Source organism: Sus scrofa, chromosome 9 (assembly GCF_000003025.6).
Source record: "Sus scrofa isolate TJ Tabasco breed Duroc chromosome 9, Sscrofa11.1, whole genome shotgun sequence".
NCBI lineage: Eukaryota > Metazoa > Chordata > Mammalia > Artiodactyla > Suidae > Sus > Sus scrofa.
The window spans coordinates 9,701,178-9,715,943 of record NC_010451.4 but is presented as its reverse complement, the minus strand read 5'-3'; the positions used below and the strand labels follow the sequence as shown (position 1 = coordinate 9,715,943).

Here is a 14,766-nt window from a genome sequence, read left to right as displayed (position 1 = left end):
GGGTGACGAGGAGCTCGTGTCAGACTTTGCGTGGTTTAGGCTCATCTCAGGGACTTGCCTTGCACCCGGGAGCTCATTCTGCTTTCACTCGCCCTTGTTCAGCTGTTGCTTTGCTTATTCTGTTCTTTCCCTGAGTTGTTTATTCAGCAACTACTTCCCGAGGCCTGCCTGGGCCTGGAGACCAGTCAGATCTTGCAGGCACTAGTGTGGTGTGGACTCTGGGGCTATACCGCCTGGGTTCAAATCCTGGCTCTGCTAGTTACCAGCTCTGTGACCTTGGGCAAGTTGCTCAACATCTCTGTGCCTCAGATGCTTCCTCTCTAAGTGGGGACAGGCATTCCTACTGTGGCATAACAGGGTTGGCAGCATCTCTGCAGCATTAGAATGTAGGTTCGATCCCCAGCCTTGGCGCAGTGGACTCAAAGGATCTGGCATTGCCACAGCTGCAGTGTAGGTTACACCTGCAGCTCAGATCTGACCCCTGGCCCGGGAACTCCATGTGCGCGGGGCGGCCAAAAAAAGAAAATAAATACAGTGGGGATAATGATGTTCCATTTATTATCATTACGTAACACATCACCCTGAAACCTGGTGATTTATGGAAGAAGAGTCACTTTCTTACCCCACGGTTTCTGTAGGTCAGGGTTTAATATGGGCTTAGCTCGGTGGTTCTGGCTCGGGGTTACTTATGTGGTCTCAGCTTCATTTCTCTCTGGGGACTTGCCTGCGTTTCCTCACAGTAAGTCAGCCTCAGAGCAGTCAGATTGTCTACAGGGTGGCTCGGGGCTCCTGCGGGAGTGGTCCAGTGATTAGGCAGAAGCCGCATCACATACACTGACCCGGCCTTGGACGCCTCAGGGTCGCTGCGGCTGTTAGTCCCAAGCCCTCCCAGATTCAAGTGGGGGGGGGGCAGTCGCATGTACCCCACCTCTTTGTGGCAAGAGTGTCGGAGTTATAAGAAGAGTGTGTGGGATGAGAGATATAGCTGCAGATGTCTTTGGAAATACAATCTGCCAGCGCTGTGAGAATTAGATGAATCAAAACACAGGAAATATCTAGAACAATGCCTAGGCATTGAAGAAGAATCATGGCTATAGATAGACAAGGGTGATTTTGACCATGTGCGATTTACTTGGGATGGACTCACTTTAGGACCTGACTCCCAGTTACAGACGTCACTTCACTAACCAGCCGCATTTCCCATTTGGGTCCTGCGGGATCTATAGGAATTCAACAAGCAGGGGCGAGTGGGAAGGCATTCCATGCAGAGGGAACTAGCTGTGTAAAGGCATGGAGCTGGAGAGTGGAGTTTCTGGGGCAGGGACTTCGCTTCAGGGGGCTGGGGCTCCCCTGGGTGGGCAGCCAGGACGGCCCATTAAGGCCGAGTCGCGAAAAGCTTTGTCTGTGGAGTTCGGTTGGTCCTAGACGTCCCGGGGAGCCCTTGGCTGGGGTATGAGGGGCCCTTTCTGAGGTGGGATCAGCAGGACGGGAACAGGGGTGGAGGAGAAGGCGGGAAGGATGGGGTCGTGCCCAGGTGTTTGCCGGGGGCATTTGCATCGGCTTTGCGTGCGCTGTGCACAGCCACCTTCCTGCGTCCCCTGCCTTTCTAGTCCATCGGATTCTTCACTCTTCTTTCTCTGCTCAGATAGGCTCTCCCACAGAGGAAGATAGAGCAAGGCTGCCTTGCTAGAGGTCTCTGGAGGAGCCTGGCGGCCAACCCCAGGGCAGCTGGCAGGGCCGAGAACACGCAGCATCCACTTCCTCTGCCTGCAGCCCCTTCGTGGAGAACAGCCCCCGCCGCCCTCGTGGGCTCCCTTCCAACACTGCCCTCCTCTGAGCCTTGCAGGGTCCAAATGGAACCAGCCCCCAGGGCGGGGGTATCTGGCGCCCCTCACGCCAAAGATGGGGAAGCGGAGGCCCAGTGACCTGCGCCACATCCCACAGCAAGTTAGAGAAGGAGCCAGCTGCCCACCCGGCACATGGCTGCAGCCAGATGCGGTGGCGCCCAGGGCTCCTCCTCCCCGCCACCGCCCCTGGCAGCCCCCCTTTAAGGCCAGTGCTCCCCCTGAGGGAGGCCATGGCCGGGAATGATTTCAAGGAAAGAAAAGAAAGGCTTAGTTGTCGTGTGGCCCTGGGAAAGAAGTCCAGTCTCCCTGAGCCCTGGTTTTTTCATCAGTAAAAGGAGCGAGAGGACACCTTGCCCAGCAGGGCTGTCCTGGGAGTTGGGTGCACCCACCAGTGCTGAGTTCTTAGCTCTCATGCTGTCGCCACGCCTGCGAAGGGTTCCTGGGAAGGGACATTTGAGCTGTGATGTGGAGGGGAGGCAGGACCAAGGCTGGGCACGGAGGGGTCTTGATGCTAGAAGCTCTGAGTTGGCCTGGGCTTGTGCAGCCCTCCCCAGGCATATGAGAAGGGGGTCTGAGGGCAAATTTGGGGTGGGATCCAGGCAGCGTGCCCTCTGGGGGTAGCCTCCTCCCCTAGCGGTGTGATGAGAGAGGGCTTCCTGGAGGAAGTGTGTGGAAACTGAGAGGAAAGGAAGGGCTGAGGCGGAGAGAGCATCTCCAGGGCCGGCCATTCCCCAGGCCCTGCACTGCGGCTGTGAGCTGCAGCCCTGAGTCCTGGCCAAGCCAACCCTGACGGCTGGAGCCCATGATGCCCAGGGAGACTGGTGCCCCCGGGGAGGCAGTGGCCCAAGTCCATGCCGCTTCCAGGAAGCTGTGGCTCTGAGGGCCTGTGTGCTTGGGCCGGGTGCCCGTGAGCACTCGCCTGGGTCTCTGTCACTGTGCACTAGGGGTATTTCTGTATGTCTGTGTGTATGCATTTGCAGGTCCCCCTGTGACACTCCCTCGTAAACGCGGACAGGTTAGAATGCATCTAAGAGGAGACTAGATGTTTATGTGGGTTTTTATTTTTATTTTTTAGAGCCTTTTTTTTTTTAACCATTTTAGGGCCGCACCCACGGCATACGGAGGTTTCCAGCTGGGGTTGAATCAGAGCTGCGGCCGCTGGCCTACACCACAGCCACAGCAACATGGATCTGAGCCACATCTGTGATCTGCACCACAGCTCACGGCAACGCCAGGTCCTTAACCCACCGAGCAAGGCCAGGGATCGAACCTATGCCCTCATGGATGCTAGTCAGATTCGTTTCCACTGAGACATGCCGAGAACTCCAGCTTATGTGTTTTAATCTCTGAGGAGGGGAAGAGCAAAGAGAGAGCCCTTGCCCTGGTTGGGTGGGGGGCTGTGGGCTGTGGGGAGATCCAGACCTCAATAGAGGATCAAATTGAGCAGAAAGACAAGTTCCCAGACTTGGGAAGCCTCTTCTGGGGCCGCTCTATGCTGAGCTCGGCCTGAGTACCAGGACCTAGAGTCAGGGCAGGCCCTGCACTTCTGGAGCCAGCCTGGGGCCATCGGACGTGCAGCCGGGCCCCAGCGTGGCTGCCAAACTGGGGGCTGTACGGGGCTGGCCTGAGTCTGCCAGGAGAGTTGAGGAAGGCTTCATGCAGGAAGAGCCTGAGCAGAGGGAGCCCTGAGGATGCTTGGTGGGTGATGAGGGGAGGGGTGCATAGAGCAGAGCAGGGCTTGGTGGGATTTAGGGGTTTGAGGAAGGAGGAGGTAGGGAGGGTGGGTCTCGTCTTCCAGGCCTGGAAGACTGGTGGTGGTGGGGTGGGGGGGGGGATGGAGGCGCTTTGAGTTGGGAGAAAGTGGGAGGAGCAGGTTCACAGGAATGTGACAAGTTCCCACTTGGCCACTGCGGGTGTGAGGCTCCTGTGGGACGTCCGGGGCGGGATGACCAGAGGGTCACTGGATTCTTGGGTCTTGCACTCTCCAGGCAGGACAGGGTGGCTGAAGCCACAGAAGCAGGTGGCATTGCCCCAGGAGAGTGTGAGGGGCAGAGAGGAGGAAGCAAGGGCTGACCTGGGCAGAAAGGGGAGCCAGCTCAGGGCTGGGGGGCAGCCAGAGGGGGAGGAGGGGAACTGGAGCACCAGGTGTCCTGGAAGCCAAGAAAGGAAGACGTTTCCCGAAGGAGGGCCAGGGCTTCCGTGTCGGGGAGGACTGAGCTGTCCGGGGGTTTGCTCACGTTGGAGGCTGTGGTTGAACTTGGGGGACAGAGGGCAACTGGTTAACAAAAGGCAGGAGCGAGGAGTTGGCAACCTGAGTGTTGACAAGTCTTTCAGGAGTTTGGATGAGAAGGAAGGAAAGAAGGGAGAGCCAGCTGGAAAGGGGCGGAAGGGACGAACTGGGGGAGACTCGGCCCGTTTATTGCCGCCTGGTAGCAGCCAGGAGCTACCGGAGGAAGGAGAGGCTGAGGCGAGCATCTGAAAACACCTGCTGTGCCCTCTGCAGCTGGAAGGGCACCTAGAGTGGGTGGCTCTACCTGGAGGGTTGGTGCAGGGAGCAGGGATGGAGGAGGTGGCCTGGGGGCAGCCTTGGGTGCCACCCTGAACTCTGCCAGGCCCCAGGGCCTTTGTCCACGCTGCTCGTGGGGAGAACTGGGGCCCCTCACCTGTGGAGACTTGTGACCTTCTGGGAGGCAGAGGCCTGCAAACTCAGAGCATCCTGGTAAACCAGAGTCAGATCCGAGGTGGAAGCTCAGCGCTGGGCGGGGTTGGCCTCCCGCGGTTTTGGCTCCAGTGCTCACCCAGGTGGCTTCATAGATGCTTCAAACCAGTGAGGCTTGGGAAGGTCAGAACATTGATCCGCCTGCTTCCAAAGAGGCCAAGGCCACCCCCATCCCTGGGCCAGCTCCCAGTTACCGGGAAGTTCTTCCTCTGGGTCTAGCCTAAGTCTTTCCTGCTGTGCGTTCCCTTCTGGGTGAACTTGTTCAACCCTGCTCCGTGGAGCCAAGCTCAGCAGCAGCCCCTTTGAGTGGCAGCCAGTGTTTTTACAACTTGTTTTCATGAAGTGGGTTTGAAGTCTCCCTGCATTCCCAGAATGTCAGACCCGCCCTGATTCACAAAGATTGACCAAAACAGGATCTGCGCCAAGGAGAGGAGTCTGAGGACTTAGTCATCCTCCCATCTACAGATCCTCCTGCTTTCCTGCCCGTAAAAAAAAAGAAAGAAAGAAAGAAAGAAGAAAAAGAAAGATTAGCGCAGATGGCCAGGAGGGACGGGCATTTGGGATGTAAACAGTCTCAGATGATGCTGACAGGGGGCAGGAGGGTCGGTGCTCGGGCTTTGCACGGGACCGGCCTCAGTTCTAGTTGGGCCACGTGGGGAATCTTTGACAGCTCCAAGTCTCTGAGCCTCAGTCTCCTCATCTCTGAAATGGAAACGTTAATGGCATTTAGCTCATAGCTGTCTGAGATTGAAGGTTCTAGAAGCAGAACCTGAGACAAAGAGTCCCATGAGAGTGACTTCTTAGGAAGTTTTCCAGGAAAAAAAAAAAAAAAACCAAAACATCTGCTAAGGGAATAGGGGAAGTAGAACCAGAAGGAGAAAAAGCAAGAGTGTGACTTCAAGCCATGCCCCTTGGAGGGGAGCTTGGTTTAGTCCCCAGAACTGGCAGGGGCAAGGATGCCAGTGCACTTGGGCCCTGCCCAGGGGGTCCTGGGTCAAGGGGCCTGGGTGACGGCCGTGCGCATAGGTGGGGGGATGCAGGCGGTGTGAGAGCAGCTCACCCACGTGCCTCCACAGACGTTGGCTCTTGGGAGGGGCAGTGCAACCTGGCGTGACCCAGGACTGTACAGGGCTCCCTGGGGACATTTGTGGAGACAACAGAGGCAGGTTCTCCAGGCCAAACTGGTATAGAGGAAACACCAAAAGGTATGAGCTCTTCCCACTTGTTAGAAAGGGGGTACAAAATGGGCACCCCAGGATTGTGTGGTCAACAGCAGGCGGGACCTTCGGAGAGCTGCCCTGCACCCCTGTTGTCCCCTCAACCCCAGGCACAGGCTCACTGTCTCAGGTTCCAGAGGCAGGATCCCTCAGCCCCCCAGGCCAGTGGCCCTGGCCCCTGACGACCTGGATGGGGCAGTCTCTCTGGCCCTGCCAGGGCTGGTCTGGTACTCCGATGTAGCCCTTTCTGGAGAAGCCTGCCTCTGTGCCCCTGTACCTCTGGCCCTGCCCATGTGGCTTAGCGGGGGCTGGTCGTGATCAGGGCTCGGCACAGGGCCGTGGAGGCACTGAGCGCCATGTAGGAAATCGAGGCCTCGGGGGTCCATCCCCCGCCTGAATTGAACTTGGCTTTCCTCCCAGTCGGCCCAGCCCCACTGTGTCTCCTGGGCTTTTTCCATAGAAAGTGCTCAGGGATCGCTTATGGAACTCAGTTAGTCAGCATGTCCCAGAACAAATAAACAGAACTTGTGCTTCCAGGACTCGGGCTCTGATGACTTTAACTGGCGAGGTCAGCCTGGGTTGGCCCGGATGGAACTTGTCCCAGCCCCTCTCTTGCACCTGTGATGCCGCAGGGGCTGTCACCCTGACCTGGCCTTTTCACTCTGGCCTCTGTGAGTCTAGCCCCACAGAGCATGACAGGCCTGGGTTCTAGTCCAGACTCTGTCACCTGCTGTGTGACCTTGGCCAAGTCACCTGCCCTCTCTGAGCCTCCGTGCGCCATGTTGCTTGCCAAAGTTTTGCATGCGCCCACCTAAAATCGGATGATTTCCAACGCGGTGTTAATCCCTGCTTGACCGATCCCCAGAGAGGTGAAGTGATTTGTTCCTGCTCACACAGCAAAAGGGTGGAGGTGAGAGGGCCAGGACCTGCTCTCCCGGCCCCCATGACTGCTTATCTGAGCGCCTTGTCATCTCTGCTCCGCACCCTGCGAGCCCCAGGCGGATTTGGAACCCGAGCTAACCTCCTGGAGGTCAGGATGAGAGGAGCGGGGCCTCAGAGTGCTTGGTCCCTGCTGTTTCGTCTTTAGCTCCCCTGACCACCATTTCTTAGGTACCTACCGCGTATGGGGTTCTCTGCTCAGATGGGCAGGATCCTGCTTCATGTCTGGGCTGCTGCAAGGCTGTACCCTATCCTGAAGCCTGGGCAACCCGCAGGCCCCAGGGGTGAGAGTGGGCCTGGGGTGGGGTCCCTGAACCGTCTAGGCCCCGCCCTGCTGGGGAGCAGGCCCAAGGGGCTGGCTGGGTGGTGGGCACAGGGTAGCACATTTGCTCACTCCCGGTATCCGGTGCCCGTGGCTGTTTGTGATGGGTCCAGTGCTGGGCGAGGCTGGGAGGTGGCTTTCGTCCACCAGCAGGGCCCTCCCCAGGCAGGATGCCACCTTGTGCACAGGCACTCGCCCTGCATCTGTCTGTACTGCGGGCTCTGGGCTCCTTCAGCGGGTCTGTTTACCCAGCCTTGGGGCCTCTCCCGGCACACCGGAAAGCACAGGAAATGTGTGTTGGTGACTGGATTTTTGTTGTCTAGACTGGCTTGCAGGTCAGACGGAGAATGAATCTTGGCCCTGCCACTTAGCCGTACCCTTGAGCATGGGCCCCAATCCCCCTTGAGCCCCGTCTTGCCATCTGTGGAATGTTCTACCACGGGAGGCCGAGAGGGGTAAGCGAGAGAACGGACAGAGCATCCCAGCTGCATCCGAGGCTGCGGCCAGCCCTCGTGCATGCTGGACGGTGACTTAGCAGATGGACGCCGCCGGCACCAGGCTGAGACGGGGACACAAGAGAGATGGGGTTAGGCCCCATCGCAGGGTTCATCGCTTTACAGTTTTCAAAGCCCCTTCAGGTCCTGCTCCCTGGGTTCCCCTGTCCGTCCCGCGAGGCAGTCTGGGCTGGTTGCAGCATCCCCGTCTGACCGCTGAGGAGCCTGTGCCTAGCGATAAGGGGGTCTCATAGCCAGGCCCAGAACCCCGGTCTCTGGAGCTTCGTCCCCTGCTCTGTCCTCAACACCTCTCCCTCCCCCCCAGAACTGGTGCTGCCCTCTGGAAGCTCTTCGTGAAAGATGCTGGGAAGGGTGGCGGGCAGGAAACGTAGAGATTTGTCAGCTCGGATGTCGGGGGGCTGAGGGTGCCTTGGGGTAGGTGCAGTGGGGGGCGGGAGTGGGGCCGGGGTGGACGCGGACGGTGGGCAGGTGCAGAGGAGGAGCAAACCCTGTGCGGCCCCGGGCCATTCGCTCAGCCCGGCCGGTGAGGGCTGCCAGCCTGGTGCCGCAGAGGCTACTGGGCCCTCCCATGCGGATCCCTCTGCAGTCGCTGCTGGCGTGGAAGGGACTAGAAGGCGCACCCGGTGTGGGAGGCAGTGGCAGTCACGTCGTGGTCAGTGCCCTTGAGGGTATCCGAATCAGCTCTGGAAATAAGGCCACGTCTAAGCATGAGGACGGCGCCCACGCAGAGCACTTTCTAAACGGTGGACTCGGGAGACCAGGGCGGGCCGTTCTCCCAGCTGATCCTCAGCGAGAGGCGACCAGCGGGGTGACCTGGGCCCCACAAAAGGGAGAGCTGGTGGAAAGGCAGTGGACAGGCAGGCCAGCCCCCGAAGTGCAGGGCCCAGGACAAAAACACAAACGGAAACCCACATATGTGTGTCAGATATTTGAAGGTTACAAAACAAACCAAGACGCTGTTCACTGTTTCATTTTCCCACCTTAACAAAGGCACCTTCATAATATAAATCGAAAAACCGTGTAAAGTTATGGCTTATATGACTAAAAATGACAAAATATCAAAGATGACAATTTAATTATCAAAATATCAAAGAATTAAAAAAAAAATTATAAAAGGAGTTCCCGTCGTGGCGCAGTGGTTAACGAATCCGACTGGGAACCATGAGGTTGCGGGTTCGGTCCCTGCCCTTGCTCAGTGGGTTAACGATCCGGCGTTGCCGTGAGCTGTGGTGTAGGTTGCAGACACGGCTCGGATCCCGCGTTGCTGTGGCTGTGGTGTAGGCTGGCGGCTACAGCTCCGATTCGACCCCTAGCCTGGGAACCTGCATATGCCGCGGGAGCAGCCCAAAGAAATAGCAAAAAAAAAAAAAATATCAAAGAATTTAATTATCAGAATATCAAAGAAGACACATATGGGTGTTTTGGCGGTGGGCTGATAGCCTTTGGATGAGTTAATAAGACGTATTTCATACTTTATTATTATTTTATTTTTTTTGTCTTTTGTCCTTTTAGGGCCACACCCGCAACATATGGAGGTTCCCAGGCTAGGGGTCGAATTGGAGCTTCAGCTGCCAGCCTACACCACAGCCACAGCAACTTGGGATCCGAGCCGCGTCTGTGACCTACACCACAGCTCATAGCAATGCCGGATCCTTAACCCACTGAGCGAGGCCAGGGCTCGAACCCCCAACCTCATGGTTCCTAGTCGGATTCGTTTCTGCTGCACCACGACGGGAACGCCACATACAGGATTATTTATTACATAAAATATGTTTTATTGCCTTCATTTTAGCAAATATCATAAATGTTGTAATCGAAAGTTTTCCCATCGTGTGAAAATTGTATATTGACAATAATAATCTAAAGGATGAAAAATAAAGAGCGGTTGTGTTTAAAGGGTATAGAACTTGAATATATTTCCATCCAAAATGTAAATTCCGTGTTAAGAAAGGAGAATTTATATTTTCAAAAGTGATTTTTATTCCTGGAAATTATCTGGGAAATTAAAGCTGAACACATCATAATGCGTGACTCTGATTCTAACACAGAATTTTTTAAATGGACATGACATGGTAATGCCAATGTTTGAAGATTTTATAAAAGTGAAACTACTCCCAGTTGTCGTGTCTAATGTCCATCGAGTTGCCGGTATAAAGAATGAGGTCACGCTTTGTGGGACGTTAATTTGAGTGATAGGAATTGTTAAACACGGTAAGATGGTCCTTAGCTGCCATGTGCACTTACTGCGAACACCGCACTAATTCACGAGTGCGTTTAGAACCACAGATCGGAATGGGGGAAACGCCAAAAAGAAAAAAGAAAAAGAAAATAAAGGGGGTTGCTCAGCTTGACTGGGAAATGGATACCTTGTTATGTAAGAAGTCGTTGCAGGTTGCTCTCTGAAAGGGCTTAAGTCCCCCCCCCCCATGGAATATTCTTGTCATTTCGTCCCCTCCCTGCCAGTAGTGTCCTAGTCCTGGTCCCTTCTCACCACCCCCCACCCTACCCCACCCCCGCCCGTCATCGGCTGTGGAACCCGCGGTCTTTCTTCTGGACAGAATCACCTTCTGTCTTCAAACTCGAGACATGGAGAAGAGTTTCTCTGGGGTCCGCGCCGTCAGTGTTAGGGGAGTGGATCCTGGGGGTGTCGTGTGACAGAAGCTCCTGGATGTTCCGTAATTATTTGTAGGCGTGTGTTTGTGACATGTGGGGCTCAAGGCAGTGGCCCTTCTTCCTGCACCGAAGGGTGATTCAGGGGATGTCTTCTTGCCAGTGACATCTCGAAGCTTCAGCTACCAGTGGATTGACGGTGCTTATCTACAGCCGGAACTTAAATCCGGGTATCGGCGTTCAGTCAGTCATCTCTTTCGTATATGCTTTTGCTCAGTTGTTTAAAACCTGTATTCCATTATAGAATGCCAGCCCATGGCAGGTTTTTGTTTCATTTTGTTCTGTTTGCTTTGCTTTTTAGGGCCACACCCGAGGCATGTGGAATTTCCCAGGCTAGGGGTCGAATTGGAGCTGTAGCTGCCAGCCTACACCACAGCCACAGCATTGTGGGATCAGAGCCATGTCTGCGACCTACACGGCAGCTCACGGCAATGCTGGGTCCTTAACCCACTGAGCGAGGCCAGGAATCGAACCTGCGTCCTCATGGATGCTAGTCAGGTTCCTTACCACTGAGCCACAATAGAAACTTCTCCCATAGGAGTCTTGTGCCGCCCCGTGATCCAACAGATGAGGGAATTGAGGATCAGAGAGGGGCACCGATGTACTTATGATCACACAGCAGAGGAGCCCCTGGCCAGGATTCACATTGTAGACAGTAGGTGCTGTGTTTGAATTTCCAGTAGAATCTGGATGAGTGTTGCTATGTCCCAACCAGCTTCCCTTCCTTCGTCAGACTCCACCCCACCCCCAGCCATCTGCCCTGGGGAGCTCCTGTGGGGTTGGGGGGTGTCTGCTTGAAGAGCCACTTCCTATTTGAGGCCAAGCACTTCCTTCCAGTGACTCACAGGCTCCCCCTGGCCACGTGCCAGGCAGCCAAGGTAGGGGTGGAGACTCCCCGGCTGCATCCCCCACCCCACCTGCCACCCTAGCTGGGTGACCCTGAGACCAAGCTGTGCCCCAGACTGGAGGTAGGAGATGGGCAACGGGAGGAGGATGCCCGACTGTTCTCCTCACCCAGCCTGGGGAGCAGGGCTCTGAGATGCGGGGGAATTGGGGCCACCGTGGGCATGGGGGCAGCCTCCACCTCCAGCCACTTCCACCTCTGGTTTCCAGGGTAGCTGCTGCCCAGGTGCCAGCTGACAGCAGAGCTGGGGACCACCCCCCCGCCAGGGAGAACTTGTGACACTTTCTGTTCCTTGCAGACAGTGAAGTGTGATGGAAAGAGCCCTAGGTTGGGAGTCATGGACTTGAATTTCTGACACCAACTTTCTGTGACCTTGTGAGTCCCCGCCCCTCTCCTCAGCATCCATGCTTGTCTAATGGGGTGGGGTGGGGGCGGTGTGCTTGCTGGTCATAATGTGTTGTGGCAAATTGTTGTTGCAGGATTTACATGAAGAAATTTGGGGTTGAGGGAGTTTCCATCATGGCTCAGTGGTAACAAACCCAGCTAGTATCCCTGAGGATGTGGGTTCAATCCCTGGCCTCGCTCAGTAGGTTAAGGATCCGGCCTTGCTGTGAGCTCTGGTGTAGGTCACAGACATGGCTCGGATCCCGTCGTGTTGCTGTAGCTGTGGTGTAAGCCAGTGGCTACAGCTCTGATTTAAAAAAAAAAAAAAAAGAAGGAAAAGAAATTTGGGGTTGAATTCTGGTTCTGCCGCCTTGCGTACGTACTATGTCTGCATCTCAGCCCCTCTACTTTAAAATTTGAAATAATCACCACTTTAAACGTTTTATGTAATTTAACTCTCATCAACCCTGTGGGATAGGTTTTATTCTGATGATTGTTTTATTCATAAGGAGAGTGAGACACAGAGAAGTTAGGTAACTCATCCAAGGTTACACACTAAGAGCCAAGATTCTAACTTGGGCAGTTTGACGCCAGCACCCATGCCGTTAAAGACCAGCTCCTGCTGTTCAAGTTGTGGTCCCTGGACCTGCAGCATCAGCGTCACCCAGGAGCTTGTCAGAAACGTAGCGTCTCAGACCCGAGCCCAGACCTACCGAGTCAGACGGCTTTCAATAGGATCTCTTTTAATAAGGAAATAAGTGTGTTTTATAAACTGTAGAGTGCGATGCATTCGGGGCCCTGTGAGAAACCTGGGGACTGGAGATGGAGGGAGGCCGGGCTGGGTGTGCCCCAGGAGTCCATCTCTCAGTAGCTAGATGTCACTTCCACGCTGTCTGTGAGCCCAGTTCTGTCCCCCTCCCATCCAAGGTAGCATCTTGGCTGTATTTCTTGCTGGTGCGTGGCTCCTGGGCCCAGTCCGTTTGGAGAGAGTTTCGTCGGCATGGGCTTGGGCTGGGCACCAGGCCTGAGCCACACTGGCCTAGGTCTATAGGGCATCAGGGGCCTGGGTCCCACCCTGGCCTGACTCTGACTTTCTGAGTGACATAGGCAGGCCCCTGGTGCTGCCAGCCTCAGTGTGTCCCAGTGGGCAATGTGGCAGCCTGCTCTGAAGCCTGCAGTGCTGGCCCGGAGCCCCCTCCCTGCCCTGCTTCTCCCTCTGGCCTGTCAGTACCATCTCTCCTCCCAGTTCCTGGGCAGGAGGGCTGCCCTGCCGGCTAGAGGAGCTGGCGATGGGGGAGGCGGTGCGTGAGTCAGAAGCCAGCCGCATAATTGCGGTGCCCCGATCCCGCCTCCGGCCCACCGGCCCTCCCTCAGCGGCTGCTTTAGAAGAACAGCTGGTTTGGCGTCTACTTCCAGAGAAGCAGGTCCCTGGGCAGCACGAAAGGGCCTCTGCCTCCCAGGAGCCAGGAGCCAGGCACAGCCGCAGGTTTCACCCCAAGGTGGCTGGCTTGGCTTGTGCTTCTGTGGGTCGGGGGCAGGGGGAACGGGCAGCAAGGGTGGCTCAGGGAGCAGGTTGCACTGGGTTTGGTTTGGGGGCTGGTTTGTGGGCAGCGTGTGTGGAGGGGGGGTGGCTTGTGCGGGGGTCTCACAGCCCACGTGAGACATGGACCGTGTGTGTCTCCCTGGTTCCCCCACTGGCTCGGCAGCTCCCCCGGGGCCAGGACTTGATGTGACGCAGCCCGGGGCCCCATCCCCAGCTCGGGGTCCGCACAAGGTAGGGGCTCACTAAGGGTTGGGTGGGAGGGGAGAAGGCAGCGTGGACCTGCTATGTGATCTGACTGGGTTTGTCCCCTCAGCTCTCCCAGTGAAGCCACATCGCCACCTCCGTGGACAGGACGCCCCCGGGAGCCCAGCTCACAGCCACTGGTACCTGCTTCCAGGTAAAGAAAAAAAGCAGGGAAGGAGGCGGGGAGGAAGGAGTTCGAGGCAGGCTGCAGAGGGCAGTCCACTGGCTTCTAGAATGACCTCCATCCTTTCATGGGGGCTGCACGCTACAGTTTATGGGAAAAGGCAGGAGAAACAGGGATTATTATTCTGTTTGACAGGCATGGAAAAAAACACAAAAATACCCAGAAACTCTTAAATAGAGTCGTCTCTTGCTTTCTCCAGTGGACCAGGTACTTATGTAAGCCCCTCACACATATTATCTCATTTAATCCTCACAGTAGCCCATGAGGTTGCTGCTATTATTCCCCCAACTTTATAGGTGTCTTTAGACCGAGGAGCAGAGGCATTAAGGAACATGTTCATTTAGTAAGAGGTAGAAGTAGGATTTAAACTCAGCCAGCTGGCCCTGGGTGCACGTTCCTAACCCCTGTGATTCACTGCCTCTCTAGAGCCAAGCATTAGACTCGGTTTCTGTGACTTCCAATTTGGAGGTTTAATGGGCTCCCATTTCCAAGGGAGATTAATATTTGAAGAGAGAGTCCTAGAGAAAGTGATGCTTTAGCCAAAGGAATGAATGGTAAATGGTGGAATCAGAGGCTTTGAATCATGGAACATGGGCATGAACCTTCAAGGTATACGGGGCCAGCCAACCCCCGGGACTCTCTTCCTCCGCATTCGAGTAAGGTCAGTTTCTAGAAAGAAAACTGGAAATCTGAAAGAGGGGAAGAAAAGCTTAGGCCTCAAGTTCTCAGACTTGCTTAAAAGTCGCATGGCTCCTGCTCATCACAGAGCCCGTGCTGAAGCGAGATGCCGGTGGCAGGAGGCGATCAGTATTCTGTGCTAAATCTGAGGTCGTTTTGTCCCAGACCTGGAATAGCAATGTGCAGACAGATATCAGCGGCTTTGGAAAAAATTGTGGAAGAAAATACTTGAGACTTTTTTTAGTAGCTTAATTTTTTCTGTAAATAGGGAAAAGGCTAATTATTATTCAGAGGCAGAATTGGGAGCAGGCTCCGAAGTGGCTGTGCCGTTGGTGGCTGAAGAGGCTCTCATGGGTTCCTCCTTTCCTTCCTGGGCACATTTAACCCGCTTTTCTGACATGTAAATGGGCGCCTCCTGGTGCTGGCCCAGTGTAGGGACAGGTCCTCTGCACAGGGATTCCTCCAGCAGGGACGGGCCCTGGAGTATCTCGTGTCCCCATCACCCGGTGCAAGGGCACAGATTCTGTGGCTTTTCAGAAAAGCTCAGCCAAACGGATCAGAAGTCTCGGCCTGGAAAAGCTCTCAGCCGGTGGGCAAGGCA

At 55.6% G+C, this 14,766-nt stretch overlaps 1 protein-coding gene across 3 annotated transcripts in view; it reads left to right on the top strand.

The window, feature by feature from the left end:
- GDPD5 (glycerophosphodiester phosphodiesterase domain containing 5) overlaps positions 1 to 14,766 on the top strand; it is an 84,232-nt gene that overhangs the window by 22,243 nt on the left and 47,223 nt on the right. For 2 of the 3 annotated variants that reach the window (XM_021062519.1, XM_021062521.1), the window contains exon 2: positions 13,374 to 13,457. The exons of the other annotated variant lie outside the window; for it this stretch is intronic. The gene's annotated coding sequence lies outside the window, so the exon portion shown is untranslated. The remainder of the gene's footprint in view (positions 1 to 13,373; positions 13,458 to 14,766) is intronic. 3 annotated transcript variants of the gene reach the window in all.